Consider the following 16,725-nt stretch of genomic DNA (forward strand, 5'->3'; position numbering starts at 1 on the left):
GTCAACCTTATACGAAGGGCCAACAAATAGGCACAAGTATGATTAGACTACATGATTATCAAATGAGCAAGCAATGCAATATTGACCCAGTCCTTTTTCTTGAATCTCCAGGCATTTTACGGTGGATGTGGGAATATATTCTGGCAAGATTTATAAAAGCAGATCACAGCTTCCAGCTGAGCAATGATTCATTCCTAGACCTGGATTCAAAAGCACATGTACTCTGACAGTAAATGACTTTGAGAAACCTAAAATAAGAAGGCTATGTAATATTAATGTCTATACATTCAATGCAAAATATACTGTAGGGTGCAGGACTGCTCACTTATTGCTATTTTATTATAAATGGATGAAAGTTTATTTCTGTTATAGAAAATTAATATGAAAATGATTACATGAATTTGTGTAAGAAATTGTCCCTTGTAGCACCTAAGCAAAGTCAGTAGGAATTCAGTAGTATTCATCTAAAACAGTTTTAAAGGTTAACTGCAAAGAAAAACACATGTACTTGTGTTTTTTATTGCTCTTTTATGCTTTGCAAAGGTGATTGTGCTGCGTTCTTGCTTGTTTGTTTGCTTTTTCTGCTATTTTTTTGCCTTGGAATCCTGCAATTTACTTTCAGTTATCTGCAGGGAAGCCTATGAACAACAAAGCATTTCTATGGGATAATGGCATCACAGTGGCCAGAAACCTGACCTGAATTTCCAGCATCCTTTAATTAAAAAACATAAATGCAGAATCAGTAAAAGTTTCTGGAACCTACATTTCTAACTTCAGCCTGGATCTTTCAAACTGTATCTTCCTGTTACGTCTGTCTGATAATTGTAGCAACAAAACCTAAAATGTGTAACCATCCACCCACTGGAGAAGCTGAAAGCAAACTGCTTCCTAAACAGTGATATTCTTGAGATATCCAGAAATACTATATGTCCAGATTACATTGCTTCATTTTTTGTGTCAATAGGCTTCCCAAAGGAAGATGGAGTAATTTAAGTAGACACAATTAACAAATATGTTGGGTTTTTTTTCTGCACTGCAATCTGAATCAAGTGGCTTTTGGTCTGGTTGAACTGGTGGCAGTTATGCACACTACTTGGAATAAGCATCATACTTCAGCTTCTGTAGAAGTCTTGCTAAAAGAAATCTGGCAGGTTACTTGCATTTTTATATAAGATTATTCAAAACCAGATAAAATAATGCAATGTGGGACAAATTCCATGCAAGAGCTAAGATTGAAGCTTGTCATTATCTGGTGACACTCATTAATATACAGCTCTTTAATTATTGACCAGCATATAGAGTTTGCATGTATTAAGTTATTTGATATCACTTTTCTCCTAAAAGTGTATCATTTACCATCTTGATACAGCAACATATACTAAAACATGTTGGTTTTTTTTTTAACTTTTTGTTGTTTTTTGCTTAAAAACTAAATAGAACTAAAAGGAATAATAAATATGTCTGAATATGTTCAAATACTACATGTGCTTATTAATTTGTTTTCTCAGAATCTCTCCTACTTCAGGAAAACTATTAGAAGTGCTTACTGCACAAGTTAAGGTCAGAATTTGAAGGAATATTTCATTAAGAATAAGCAAGATTTTCCTTTCATTTCCATGAAATTTCCACTATAAATTCAGTCTCATCATCAAAAGTCCATACATGAAAGCTGATGAATGGTCTTCAAAAACTCCCAGTCAAGGAAAATAGTGGCAAACTTCATTAAGAAAGTGAATCCTTGTTATGTGCTATATTATTTGCTGTATATTGATAATTCATAAAATTTCTAATTCTAGAGGTCTGTCTCTCAAAAGGAACTTGATAGAGTCAAAGCAAAATCAGAAAAAAAATCCACAGCCTTCTTAACCATGTATTTATTTATATGCATTTTCACATATGACGATGTTGCAAGTGCATGTACTCATCACTTTTTTTACATGACTGGTACACCTTAGATAGTTTGTACACAGTTGCCCTCTCTGAAAGTAAAGACATTCATGTGTAAATAAGTGCCTATACAAAATATACAGTCTTTGAGGATACACTTAACCATCAAGATGTTCTGGAATTTACTATAAAATCAGTGCTAGATTTTAGCGTTCTTGCTAGATTCCAGTTTCAATGTTAATATCATACTTGTCTAAGTTCCTCTGCAGTTTCTGATGGATGAAGTGTTTAGTTAGATTCAGCAATATTCTAATAACTTTTTTTCATATGGAGAAACAATTTATTACACAAGCAGCCTCATTATTGGCAAGGCAATTACTTTGGTGGAAGGACCTATTCACTGAAGATAAAGGTATCAGCAATTAGACCGTGTTGTTGCTCTCCACAGATAAATTCTGGTCTTAGCAGGAGATCTTTGGTATCCATGGAGATGGGAGACTTTATATATAAGATAAATGTTTTAACCCTGAATCTGAAAATGGTTCCTATCTTTATGGATTTTTTCCATCCTAAGATAATGGCAACACAGCGGTTTTGAAACAGTCTTTAGAGTTGGTTATGAAAAAGAATCTGCTTTAACAAAACCCATTTTGGAAAAGACATATGATGCAATGCAAAATAATCAAATCAACCAGTACTGAATTCTTATTTTCTTTATTAATGATGTACTTGTTTCTAGGACCTCTAACCAAAGACACATTTAAGCCACTACGATGTATTAAGCTTAAATCACTATGAAGTGAACGATTATTTAATTACTTAACCAACACAGAAGATTTCTGACTGTATTCTGAAGAAATGAGGAAGATTAATCCTTTTCATATCTTTGATTTTTCCACTTTTTTAATATTTACTGAGCTTGCTAACTGTGTTGAATGTGTACAATTTAATTTGGCTAGTTTTCTTCAATCAGAAAAAAACCTAAAAGAACTGGAATACTTCAACAACCTTTTCTTCCTTCAAAAAATTTGTATATTGAATTCTTATGAGTACAATGTGGCAAACAACAGATTTTACTAAAACTGTCCATGAAATGCAAAAATAATATTTGAAGACGATGGTGAAAACCTTCACAGCCCATAGTATCCACTGCAGAGCCAATGAAAAAAAAATATTAGATTAGAAAAATTAATTATATACAATAGAGAAAGCTGAGATGCTAACAGTTAATTAGCCACAAAGGGAAATTAAAACTGATTTCCTAACTGACACTTACTATCTGGCAATATTATATTAAACAAAATAAATTTTGATTTGTAGTAGGTGGTACTTTAGAGTTCAATCGGAATGATCAGACATATAAATTGCATTAAAACCTGACAATCACAGACGTCAGCACTACATCAGCAACTTTTCCAATCAATACCTTTTTTTTGTTAACAATTAGCAGCTAAACTAAATCACAGTGATGCATTCCATGGCTCATGGGAATGTGATTCCTCTTGGCCATTGGTTTGTCCTTCATTAAGCTGAAAAATTTTATAGAGCTGCAGCAAACAGTTTGCAAGAGTTAACAAAGTCAGATGAACAACTAAAGCTTCTCAAAACTTCTGCGCTTGTTATGTTAATCTGTGAGCTAGAGTGTACTCATTAGATCACAACAGAGAGGAAGATTTGAAAGAGAAAAAAAGTGGAAGAATAATAATGCTGGAAAATTCTTTTAAGAAGAAACATTGAAAGACCTCCAAGTAGGTCTGCAATGGAGTAAAGAGTTAAGATGGGATGATCACATGAAATACCAAAATATATTGAACATAACACCTTTATGGTACATTTTTAAAGTCTTTCAGAACCCAAGAGTGGAGCAGCGTGGGATTGCATGAATGTGTAGCCCAAATTCCCGAACAACATAATCATCAGAAAGTCGGGGCAGGGGGAAGAGGCAGCAGAGAATTGAACCTGACCTGTACAATTGCTTTAGTTAAATAACAATTAAAATGAAGCTAGATGTGGCAAGATGGCAAATTCTTCAGAAGCTTTGAAGAAGAGAACAAGCCAGGTAAATTTATAACTAGGTAAATTTATGACATATTTTCATTTTTTTTAAAATTATTTTGTTCTTGTGGTTTTTTTAACAAGACTGAAAGATGTAACAGGAGAATATTCCTTACAGAGGCATGGGTTAATGGTATTTTTTACTACATAAAAAAATTATCAGAAACATAATTATACAAAACCACAACTTATTTCTCTCAAGAGTAGGGATCTACAGTATTGTCAAACTTGAAGTAACTTATAAATTTCACAAATATTCTAGCTAATGAAGGAGCTGCATCTACTTTTTCAGCCACTTTTAGGTCTTGTACATAAACTTGAAGAAAATCATGTCACCTCTGTGAGTCAGTTCTGTGATCTAGGGTAAGCATATTAACATCTATTAATGAATACCGAAAGACTATATGAATGAATGAATGATACCATGAACCTTTTACTACCAATTAATGTCTTGCTTGGTGTTGTGGTTTAACCCTAGCCAGCAACTAAGCACCGCACAGCTGCTCAGTCATTCCCCCCGGCCCCCATAGCATGGGGGAGAGAATCGGAAGACTAAAACTGAGAAAACTCATGGGTTGAGGTAAAAACATTTTAATAATGTAAATGTTGTGGTTTAACCCGGCTGGCAACTAAGCACCACGCAGCCGCTCGCTCACTCCCCCCCTCCCTCTGTGGGATGGGGGAGAGAATAGGAGAAAAGAAAAAAAAAGTAAGAGCCGTGGGTTGAGATAGAGACAGTTTAATAAGAGAGAAGAATAACAATAGTGATAATAATAACAGTAAGAGAATATACAGAATGTATACAAAACAAGTGATGCACAATGCAATTGCTCACCACCCGCTCACCGATGCCCAGCCCGCCCCGAGCAGTGATCACTCCCCGAGCCGTGATCACACAGCCCAAGCTGCGACCACTCTGCCCGCGACCAACCGACCAAACTAACTAACCCCCTCCGAGCATGACGTTATATGGTATGGAATAGCTCTTTGGACAGTTTGGGTTAGATGTCCTAGCTGTGCTGTACTGCCAGCTTGTTATGCACCTGGGCGAGCAGGAGAAGCTCAAAAAGTCCTTGAGTAGTCTGAGCACTACTTGGCAACAGCTGAAAACATCAGTGTGTTATCAACATTCTTCTGGTACTAAATCCAAAACACAGCACTATGCTAGCTACTGTGAAGAAAATTAACTCTATACCAGCTGAAACCAGGACAGTAAATAACGTAAAATAGTAGTCATTTCAATAGTAATAATAACACTATTAATAAAAACAGTAGTAATTAACAAAGCAAGTGATGCACAATCCAATTGCTCAGCCAGTTCTCAAGCAACAATTGATGCCCCCTGGCCAACTCCCCCTGTTTATATATGGAGTATGACATCATACGGTGTGGAATAGCCCTTTGGCTATTTTGGGTCAGCTGTCCTGGCTATGGCCCCTCCCAGTTTCTTGTGCACCTGGCAGAGCATGGGAAGCTGAAAAATCCACAACTAGTGTAAGCACTGTTCAGTAGTATCTAAAACATCGGTGTGTTATCAACATTATTGTCATACTAAATCCAAAACACAGCACTATGCCAACTACTAGGAAGAAATTTAACTCTATCCCAGCTGAAACCAGGACAGTATCCACCCCTTATTCTATGCCACATACGTCATGCCCAGTTCTCACACTTTCCAATACATTCCAATTATTCACCACCACTTTTTCTGTCTTTTGATATATACACACAGATATTATTCCCTTAGCCTATGTGCCATCTCACTAAAATGTCTGTTGAGTTCTTTTGGTTCATGGTTCCATGGACTTTGGGCTCCATCTGTCCTAACAGTCCTTCAGGGCAGAAGAGATGGTGTGTGGTGTTGGATTGTTGCATGCTGAAGCCAGTTCTGGTTCCAACTCCACCACCACTGCACTTGCCCAGTTTCATCAAAATTAATTCTTCATTAGTCTGGGTGATTCTTACTGTAATACCATTGAGATGGCATATAGCTACCTAGTAGTGATGGCATACAGTACTATATAGCTATTACCATCATACCATTCATTTCATTGGCTATTCTCACCCAAAATCCAATCCCCTTGAGGTACAGATCGGACTTCCCCATCCTTCTGGATCACCCACCAAGTGCAAGGTCCTTGCTCAAGGTCCTTGCTCAAGGTCCTTGAGCAAAAGCAGTCCCACAAATGGGTTTGCCTTTGACTGATGCAAAAAAACCCATCCTGTCTTCCACAGCATGTTTTTTTTACATGTACTACAGGGACTTTAACCCCCTCTACAGAATGTAAAAGTTTTGATTGGTCACGGCCAGCTTGATTTGCAGATCTTCTAGTGTTGACTAGGCAGGTGGCCTTTGCTAACTGTGTATCCCAATGTTTGAATGTCCCACCACTCATTCCTTTCAGTGTAGTCTTTAAGAGTCCATTGTATTGTTCGATTTTGCTGGAGGCTGGTGCATGATAGGGGGGGTGATATACTCACTCAATGCCATGTTCTTTGGCCCAGCTGCCTATGAGGTCATTCCAGAAATGAGTCTTGTTGTCTGACTCAATCCTTTTGGGGGTGCCGTGTTGCCATAGGACTTGCTTTTCAATGCCCAGGATAGTGTCCTGGGTGGTGGCATGGGGCACAGGGTATGTTTCCAATCAAACAGTGATTGCTTCTACTATTGCAAGCATGTGGCTCTTGCCTTGGCAGGTTTGTGGGAGTGTGATATAATGAAGGCCTCCCCACACTTATATTTTAGCCATCATCCTCTATACCAGAGAGGCCTTAACCACTTGGCTTGCTTCATTGCAGTGCATGTTTCACATTCATAGATAATCTATGCAATAGTGTCCACGGTCAAGCTCACCCCTCAATCACGAGCCCATCTATCTATTACATCTCTTCCCTGATGGCCTGAGGTGTCGTGGGCCCACTGAGCTATAAATAATTCACCCCTCTGTTGCCAGTCCAGATCCACCTGAGCCACTTCAATCTTAGTAGCCTGATCTGCCTGCTGGTTGTTCTGATGTTTTTCAGTGGCCCAACTCAGGTACGTGAGCATCTACATGATGTACTTTTACAACCAGGTTGTATATCTTGCCACAGTGCAGCAGCCCAGATAGGTTTGCCTCCGTGCTGCCAGTTGCTCGGCTTCCATGGCTGTAATCATCCCCACACAGCATTTGCCACCATCTCTGAGTCAGTATAGAGATAGAGCACTGGCCATTTTTTCTCATTCAGCAGTATCTAAAACCAGCTGGATGCCTTTCACCTCTGCAAACTGACTTGATTCACCTTCTCCTTAAGCAGTTTCTGTGACTTGTCATATAGGACTCTATACAGCAGCCTTCCACCTCCGATGCTTTCCCACAAAATGGCAGGCCCCATCAGTGAACAGGGCATATTGCTTCTCTTTTTCTGGTGTTTTTTTTATACAGTGGGGCCTCTTCAGCACGTGTCACCTCCTCTGATGATGGTATTCTGAACTCTTTGCCTTCTTACCAGACCACAATCAATTCCAAGGTTCCTGGGTGACTGGGGGTTCCTATTCAAGACTGTTGTATAATCAGTGCAACCCATTTACTCTGCCTAGCATTAGCTGTGTGACGCATACAGGGGACCTTCCCTTTGAACATCCAGCCCAGCACCAGCAGTCAGGGTGCCAGGAGGAGCTGCGCTTCAGTACCAACCACATCTGAAGCAGCTCAAACCCCTTCATTTGCTGCCAATGTCTCTTTGACAGTTGGAGTATAGCAGGCCTTGGATCCTCTGTATCCCCAAATCCAAAGCCTTAAGGGTCAAATGTGACTCTCCCCTGGTACTTTCTGCCAGAGGTTCCAGGTAGGGCCATCTGTTAGGATCCAATTTTTTTGGATGAGAGGAAGGCCCCCTTGCTTTCTAGCTGACCTCAGACGTCTGGGAGGCTAGGGGAGGCTAGACCAAACTCTCTTTTCAGGTTCAATCCCTTCGAGTGAGATTAAGACACAAACGAGGTCAGATGTCATAGGTTCACTTGTTTATTAACTCTTTGAGGAAAGAGAGAAAGCAGGGATAGGAAAGGAAGGAAGAAAAGATGGGAAATTAAGCAAGAGGTCCAGGTGGAAGAGCTCAGAATGTCATCACCATGGATCTGTGGCATCCTGAGTGTCTGTGCTTCTGGGGTCTTCGGTGGTCTCCTGCGGGGCTGGTCATTGCCAGAGTCTTCAGTGATTGCCCACAGAGTCGGTGGTCCCACAGGGTCTTCCCACAGGGTTGCCTGCATAGTCGTGGTCCGCTGTCAGTGGGTCTGAGACGGAGGCCTTTTATATGGCTTCCTGCCTAAGGCACACTCTTGCGCATACATTTCAAGCTCTTTCTTTGTTCAAACTGCATGCCTTGGTGGGCAGGTGGTCCCGCCTGGGTGTCATGGTCTACTGCTTCTGCAAGCCTGCAAGCACTCTGCCTGCAGCAGTGCTGATCTTCTTAGGTAAGCACACAAAGGAGAAAGCTTTAAGACAATTACCTGGCTAGTCAGTCTCTCACACCATCCTCCCTGGCTGCAGTGTAGAGTAAATTTTTACATCTTGTCCTGCCTGGACTGGCCCAAGGGCCACTGCATCAACTATCTCCTGTTTAATTTGTTCAAAGGCTTGTCCTTACTCAGGGCCCTATTTGAAATCATTCTTCTTCCAGGTGACTTGAGAGAGAGGGCTTATGATCAGACTGTAATTTGGAACATACATTCTCCAAAAACCCACAAATGCCTGAGAAAGCTTGTGTTACCTTTTTTGCTAGCTGGTGGGGACATGGCTGTTATTTAGTGGGTCACATCTATTGGGATATGACGATGTCTATCTTGTCATTTTATTCTTAAAAACTGGATCTTGACCTTACTTTGTTTTATGGCAAAACTGGCCTTCAGAAGGATTTGCACTGTTTTCTTTCCTCTCTCAAAAACTTCTTCTGCTGTTTTGCCCTATGCATTTATGTCATCAATATACTGCAGGTGTTTTGGAGCTTCACCCATTCCAGTGCAGTCTGGATCAGTCCATGGAAAATGATAGGGCTGCGTTTCAATCCCTGGGACTGTTGAGTCCAGGTGTATTGGAGGTCCCTTCAGGTGAAAGCAAACCATGGCCTGCACTCAGCCACCAAAGGGATTGAGGAAAACACACTAGCAATATCATTTGTGGCCTACCACTTAGCTGCCTTTGACTCCAGTTTGTACTGAAGTTCTAGCATGTCCGTATGGCAGCACTTAGCAGCAGCACGACTTCATTCAGGCCACAATAGACTAGTGTTAGTCTCCATTCCCCATTAGGCTTTTGCACTGGCCATATGAGAGTGCTAAAGGGTGTGTGTGTCTTGCTGATCATTCCTTGGCTCTCCAGTTGATGAATCACCTTATGGATGGGAATCAGGGAGTCTCAGTGGGTGCGATATTGCCAATGGTACACTGTTGTAGTACTAAGTTCGTGTCAGGCCTTGAGCTTCTGAATAACTGTAGCCATACTTAACTTCATTCATCTTAGCCCAATCTACTGAGTTACATGAATTTCTGATAAGTTAAGTTTTAAAGTAATATTCAGATTGTTTGGGGGTTTTTTTTGTGTGCGTGTATGAAACATTAGATGATGAAGTAGATCATAGAATCATAGAATCATAGAATGTTTTGGGCTGGAAGGGACCCCTAGAGGCCATCTAGTCCTCTATGTGAGTAATTAAAGCTCAGATTTTATTCTAGTCTTGGTTAGGTCACATTCTCACTTAGACTAAAATCATTCAGTATTTCATGAGCTGTGGAGTTACTATTTAAACTTGATTGATCAAATTTTTTATAAGTTCATATATGGTAGATGAAGGTGATTTTTTAATAGAAGGTTCTTTTGCTAATAAGGAAGTACAATTTTTATGAAACAAACCATGTTCAGTGCACCTTTTCAAGTGAAGCTGATAACTGTAGCTACAGTAGACAGACATTTGTACCATAAATGTACTTTGCACATAACTGATGAGCAGATAATACTACTGGGTTAACATTTGGAATACAAAGAGAAAATGTTGTTTCAGCATTATTAAAATGTTTGGGAAAAGCAAAACCAAAACTTTTAGTCTGAAATTGAATCAGTTCAGGCACAGAATATTATTCCTCAATTGTCATCATTGACTTCTGATTATAAATACAAGTTTTTGTTTTGATACTGTTATTCTAATGTCACAGTATCTTGTAATAAATGGAAATCTAAATTGATTTTAATGTAATAGTTGATCCAAGCATTTTTCCTTGGACCAAAATATTTCATTTTTATATATTTTGCTGTCTCTGTTGTACTCAAGATAGGGAAGAATAATTTTACTAAGCAGTATTTGCCAGCCAGTGTTTATCCACTTCCTTTCCATGTTCTCCATCTACGTAAGAAACAGACAATGCGTTACAAATTTAAAATTACTCTTCTCTCTCATTTATTTTCCATTTTATTATTATTTTCTATGTGGGGATTAAAGTGTAAATCCATACATAAAAGCTCACACTATCACAGAGACCAACTACATTCATACATTTAACAAATGCTTTTCTAGTTCCTCTCTTATTTGGCAGCAGCTTTATGCATGTGAGTGCTCATTTCAGGCTTGTTCAGGTATGCAAAATAATGCATATTTATATTTCATAAGGAATATTTTCCAGTCTTGGCAATAGTATTAAGTAAATTACTGAAAGCTGTCTAGAGTAAAGAATTTCTTTTTTGCAAAGGTTTTGAGTTTTCTACGTCTGGCTTCAGGTCAAGTAAGATCAAATCAGAAAGTTTTAAATGCTCTGAGAAGGAAAATTCTGGACAAATTCTTACATTGTTGGAAGCTTTTATTTTCTTTTATTTTCTCCCAGAAAAATAAAATAGTTCCATTATAGCTATTTTCTTTTGTTTATCTTTATAAATACTAAAATATTACTTTTTAGGGCAAAAAAAGTCAAACATTCTGAAAACAGTGAAACAAGATGTCAAGGCCGTTACTGGAAGTTCCCAGTCCAGTCTGCTTACACTGAATAAAAATATATGTCTTATTTCTAACCTAACTCATCTTCTCTTTGATTTGTTGTGATTTTTTCCTGGCAAACTAAGAAACCACCTGCTACAAGAATTTTGTACTTTAATAACTGTGAATCTTCAGTTGAATAAATGAAAACCTTTTCATTTTATACTAAAACTATTTTAAAAACAATATAATCTCATGTTTTTATTTACTTGTCTATGTTTATTTAAAAAACCCCCACACCAAAAAATGCACACACACACACACACACACACACACCAGCCTTAATAAATCAGAGATCTCCTTTTCCAGTTTAATACTCTTGAGGTTAAGGTATCCAACTTTCCTCATATGGGGAAAAATAGGAAATTTATTTATTATCTTTTTTGTGTATATTGAAAGATCAAAATGCATTTTCTTACAGTTAGTTCTGTCACAGTTAAGACTCTTAGTCCCTATGTCTTCTATTTGGTGCTGTTTTGAACATTTACAGCTATCTGTTTTGCTTTTGTCACATATTCCTCCCATGTTAACAGAATATTAAATAAGTATTTACACTAATTATTTTAACAATTATATCTTTTGAGTACATAATAAACTGTTCTGAAAACATTTTTAACTAATGTTTTAGCATTTGTATGTTTACTTTAAGCTCTAGAAAATTAGGCCAAAATTATTGGTACATTAAAATCAAGTGGTTTTTTGTTTGCACATGAGTAACTGAATTCTCTCCTCAGCAAGGGAAGCCTTCACTTTGTTCTGTTATCTTTCATTTTCTATCAAACCTGGTGTAAAATTATGCTGTGTATTTCTGTTAGAAAGAAAATGTTCATAATTTCTAGAAAGTCCAAGGGCATTGTATTGGTTTGTACATAAATTTTATATTGACTGCTTTTTCATACATGTAAATAGTCAGGTTTTTAAGGAATTGATCACTTTATTCCATATATGTCAATGTGTAACAGGTTCTCAGCAGTGTCTCATCTACCAATTTATTAGCTGCAAGACTCAGTGAGAGGTGTTCCATGGTTCATATTGCTAAATTGTCATTCTGCAATGAGACATACATCCTGTCCCTTTCAGCCTTTTGTCTCGCCTTTATAAGCAATACAATATGGAATGGTATTATAAAGGTACTTAAACTTTAAATAAGGTGTTATCTGCTTCATTTGCTTTGCACCAACCTTTATTGTCTCTCAGATATTAGAGATGATACAACATTTGTTTGAAGGCAACATTGTGGGAGGAAAATGTAGAACATTTGCAATATAATCAATATTTTTGCCGTTATCTTGGGAAGTGCCATCCACAGGGAGGTGAAGAATTCGTGAAATGGAAGAGACATACAACCATAGCATTATGAGTACAAATATGATAAGTGCTAGATAGTTCTTTACTTATTTGCAAGAGAAGTAGATCTGTCTGTATGTTTTTAAATATTTTGAGAGATTCAGAATCTATTTTCAGAAAATGAAAATAACATAAGACTACCTTTATTAAAGTAAATGTCACCGAAAATCTCTCTCCTGCCCTAATACTAAGTGCCGTATTTATTTTGTCGAGTGTCATTAGAAAACACTACAGAAAAGAGTAACACTAAAGACAAGAAAGATCATTTGCTTTAGTGTGTGAGATAGAAGTTAAGCTGAAAGTCTTGTTATCTGGGGAAAGAAATAGAGTGGTTGTGAAAACAAAACCAATGCCTGCAGGTTGCTGTCAAATACAGCTCTCAATAGCAGGATCTTCTGCTACTAATAGTCAAATAGTGATCAGTGCCTTTCAGTTATAATTCTTATTATTCTGTACAACCAGAATTCCATTAAAAAAATTGTCAGAAAAATAATAATTCTGCTTTTAGAGCAGCAAAAAAATCTAACCCCCCACCCAGTCTCATATGAAGCATTTGGGAATGTTTTTGAAATATGCATACTTGTTTGTTCAATATTTCCTTTGTTTGCAGTTGGCTTTCTGGACTTGTTAAACTAAGTGATCATGAAAGAGAATTACTGTTAATGAATGCATAACTATTCCATATTTTTTTTTAGCCTGTCCTTTCCCAAAATCAAGGTATTTTTATCTCAAAGATTTGTGGTAGTACCAATATTGTTTTGTACTTTGAATGTCATGAAGAGTAATACAATATTTAGCTACCTTTTTTTTTTTTTTCCTTTTTGTTAATTTTCTTCAGTGCTGGGACAATTTTCAGATTGCCTGAATTTAGAATGGCAAATAAAACTTAAAAATTGTGGTATACAATACCCACACAAATTGTAGTTTTAATCAATGAAGTGCATTGTATCCTGGCTTTACAACCAAATCATTTAGCACACAGAGTATGACTGAAGGCAGAAGAAAGACTAGATTTCAGCCATCTTTGGTTCTGTTAGACTCGTATTTCAAATAGTGACCTTTCTGCTAACAAAAAAACTTTAAAAATTAAAAAGCAAACCAAAACAAAGCAAAACCTAACCTACCTAAATTTTAAATAGCTTCACAAATAGGATGTAGTATTGTTACATTTTGTGATGTCATCAGTTTTTCTCTATCAAAGTAACATGGATTATAGTATCTAATCTTCATAAAATTTGTATGTAGACAAATATATTTATGCCCACATTCTTAAACAAATTTTTATTAGTGACCCAGTTCATTGAACAAAGAGATAGCCAGTTTATAAATATTTAATTTTAGCTATAAAAAAAAATATAACACACACAAGTAGGTTTTGGATTTTGTGATTGTGAGTGCCTTCGGATGAACTGATTTTTCAGCCAGTACATTTCTGGTATAAGAGATACATCTTTAGATTCTAGGGATAGCCATCTTTTTTGTTATCTATTTTTAAAAAAAATGTAGTATTATTTTGTGGTATGGCATGGTATGGAGGTTAAAGTGAAATAATAATTAGAACTTCAATATCACTATAATGGCATTTATCTGAAAGAGGCAATCACCATCATTTAGGTCTTCTGAATCACTAGAAATACCAATAATTCCTTAGCCATTCCTGAAAAATACATATTCAGGTGACTGCTGAGAATCTAAAACTAAGTTGATAGTCATAAGACCAACACTTTTATTCAAACTACTGGTTATCTGTGTGAGAGAGAAAATAAGAGTTATGAAGCTGAAAACAAAAGAATTGTTTTAAATCCTTTTCAGTAGATAAACTATAGGCCATTGTATTCATTTATCCTACATAGTAATCTGTACTATGAGAAATCTCAGAGCACAGACCGAGGTAAGTTTTTCACAGATTATTATGCTTATGTTTAATCACTGTCTGTCATTATTATTAAGAAAGTACTGAATACTGAAGTTCAAAGCTGTATGTACAAAGTTGGTATTTTAAACTCGTTAAAAATTAAATCACTTAAAGCAGGACTGATTAGGAAGAGGAAAACCAGATTCAACAAGAGAATAAATTTATTTGATTTTGATAATGAAACTGACTTTGCTGTCGTATGAAACTGGGATGCAACATCAGATATTTAAAATTTTCAGCCTTTCTGAAGTAATTCAATAATTCAACTTAATCTACTTTTTGTACTTGGAACACAAAGGCATTATTTTACACATCTTCGCTTGGTTTTGAGAATATCATACTTTACTGATGCCACACTTCATTTCTTCACTTGCAAATATTTAGTTGCAGTTTGTCTTTGACTAAGGATGTGATCTGGATTCTCTAACTTCTAATGGTATCAGATAAACTTGTAAATTACTAAGCTTCTATTTTCAATGTGGAGAAGCTGATATTTTTCAAGGAACTACTGGGTTTTCTTGTAAGGTATCATATTTTCAGTGCTTATCAAAAAAAAAAAAAAAGGAAAGCAGAAAATTGTTAACAGTAGTCAAATCATTCACCAGGACAACGGCAATATGAAGCAACCCAGAAAAGTTGAAAAACTCAGTCATTTTTCTAGAGTCTCTGTAAAGATGTTTTCAGCTTCAGCAACACCGGTTCAATTACAATCCAATTAGATTTGAATGGAAGATAAAACCTGATGTCACTGGATTGTTCCTTCTCCTCATGAATTATTGGAAAATAGTAACTCCTCCTCCACCAGAGATCCAGTAGGTCATTAGGAATGTACTGAACTGGACTGAGCTACTGAACTGATTTCATACTGAAAGGTTGTCTGTGCACCACACACCTCTGTCCCACAAATGAGATTACTTCCTTGTAATTCTGCAAATTAAGCCACAAAGATATCTGCTCTATCAGGTTCAATGTCAGCTGAGTTCCTAATGATCAAGTTGATAGAACTTATTTTGGAAGCAACTGGTATTGTAATGAGGACAGATTCAGAACTGATGGGTGTATTACAATACAGCTGTAATCCACAACGACCTAGTCATGATACAAACGGTGCATAGCTGTGTATATGCAAAATTGATGCTTTTATAGAAGTTGCCAAAAATTTGCTTCCAAAACCTATTTGAGATATATATTTTTATGTTGTTCTAAAAAATCTAAAGTGACACATTTATTTGTACTCTTATTAAAGGTGTCTGTTCTTAGCAAATGAAGAGTCTGTTTATAGATCTTTTTGTCAAGCATTTGAACAGGCTGCCCAGGGAAGTGTTGTCACCATCCCTGAAGTGTAGATGTGGCACTTAGGGACATGGTTTAGTCGTGGGCTTGGCAGTGTGAGGTTTATGGTCAGACTTGATAATCTTAAGGGTCTTTGCCAACCTAAATGGTTCGATGACTCTATTAAACATACCAAATAACCTCTTCTGACAAAGAACCTGATTCTGTTAAACGAGTATATATGAACTTTGCGCTGTCTGCGAGCTTATTTGCCTTCAGGTAAAATAGCCAGAGCTCATGAATAAAATGGTGGTGGGGAGGGGATAATAGCTACAGCTTTATTAGCCACCATTCTTTTCTCTAGTTTGAAGCTGAGAATATTTGAGAAGATTTAAAAATATTACGGGAAACACACATTTGTTATCAGCTGCTCATCATGACTTAAGTACATGTGCAGCTGTCTGCAGCTCAAAACATCAGTGACAGTAATGAATACTTCTGAAACAACAACACCCCATCTCTTCCAATATTATTCCAATAAAATTTAACATATTTGTAAGAATTTAGACTGTTGAAAAAGAGTTATCATTATTGTGTATGTAAAGGATGTCAGTGGAATCATGGGAAGAAAGGACAAATAAGGTGGAAGAAAGAATACAAGTAGAGACTTTGGCCTCATATAAGTGATAAAACTTAAAATAGTGGGTAATGTAAAGCTAGCACAAAATATAAAATCCTCTATACTCTCAAGTGCCTGAGTTCTGTATTAAGACACCTAAATAACACCTGTATTTTGACCACATTAAAGCACAAGAAAAAAAGATCAGGAGTGGTTAATAAAAAGTTTTAAGTCTTTTTATATAGATATATATATAAATAAATATATATAGGTAGCTACATAACTCTCAATTTAAAACCCACAGAATGCAGTTATAGTGTTAACTTGAAGTCAGAAGAACTTATTTTGGAAGCAACTGGTATTGTAATGAGGACAGATTCAGAACTGATGGGTGTATTACAATACAGCTGTAATCCACAACGACCTAGTCATGATACAAACGGTGCATAGCTGTGTATATGCAAAATTGATGCTTTTATAGAAGTTGCCAAAAATTTGCTTCCAAAACCTATTTGAGATATATATTTTTATGTTGTTCTAAAAAATCTAAAGTGACACATTTATTTGTACTCTTATTAAAGGTGTCTGTTCTTAGCAAATGAAGAGTCTGTTTATAGATCTTTTTGTCAAG

This window comes from Egretta garzetta, unplaced genomic scaffold (genome assembly GCF_000687185.1).
Source record: "Egretta garzetta isolate BGI_Z169 unplaced genomic scaffold, ASM68718v1 scaffold271, whole genome shotgun sequence".
NCBI lineage: Eukaryota > Metazoa > Chordata > Aves > Pelecaniformes > Ardeidae > Egretta > Egretta garzetta.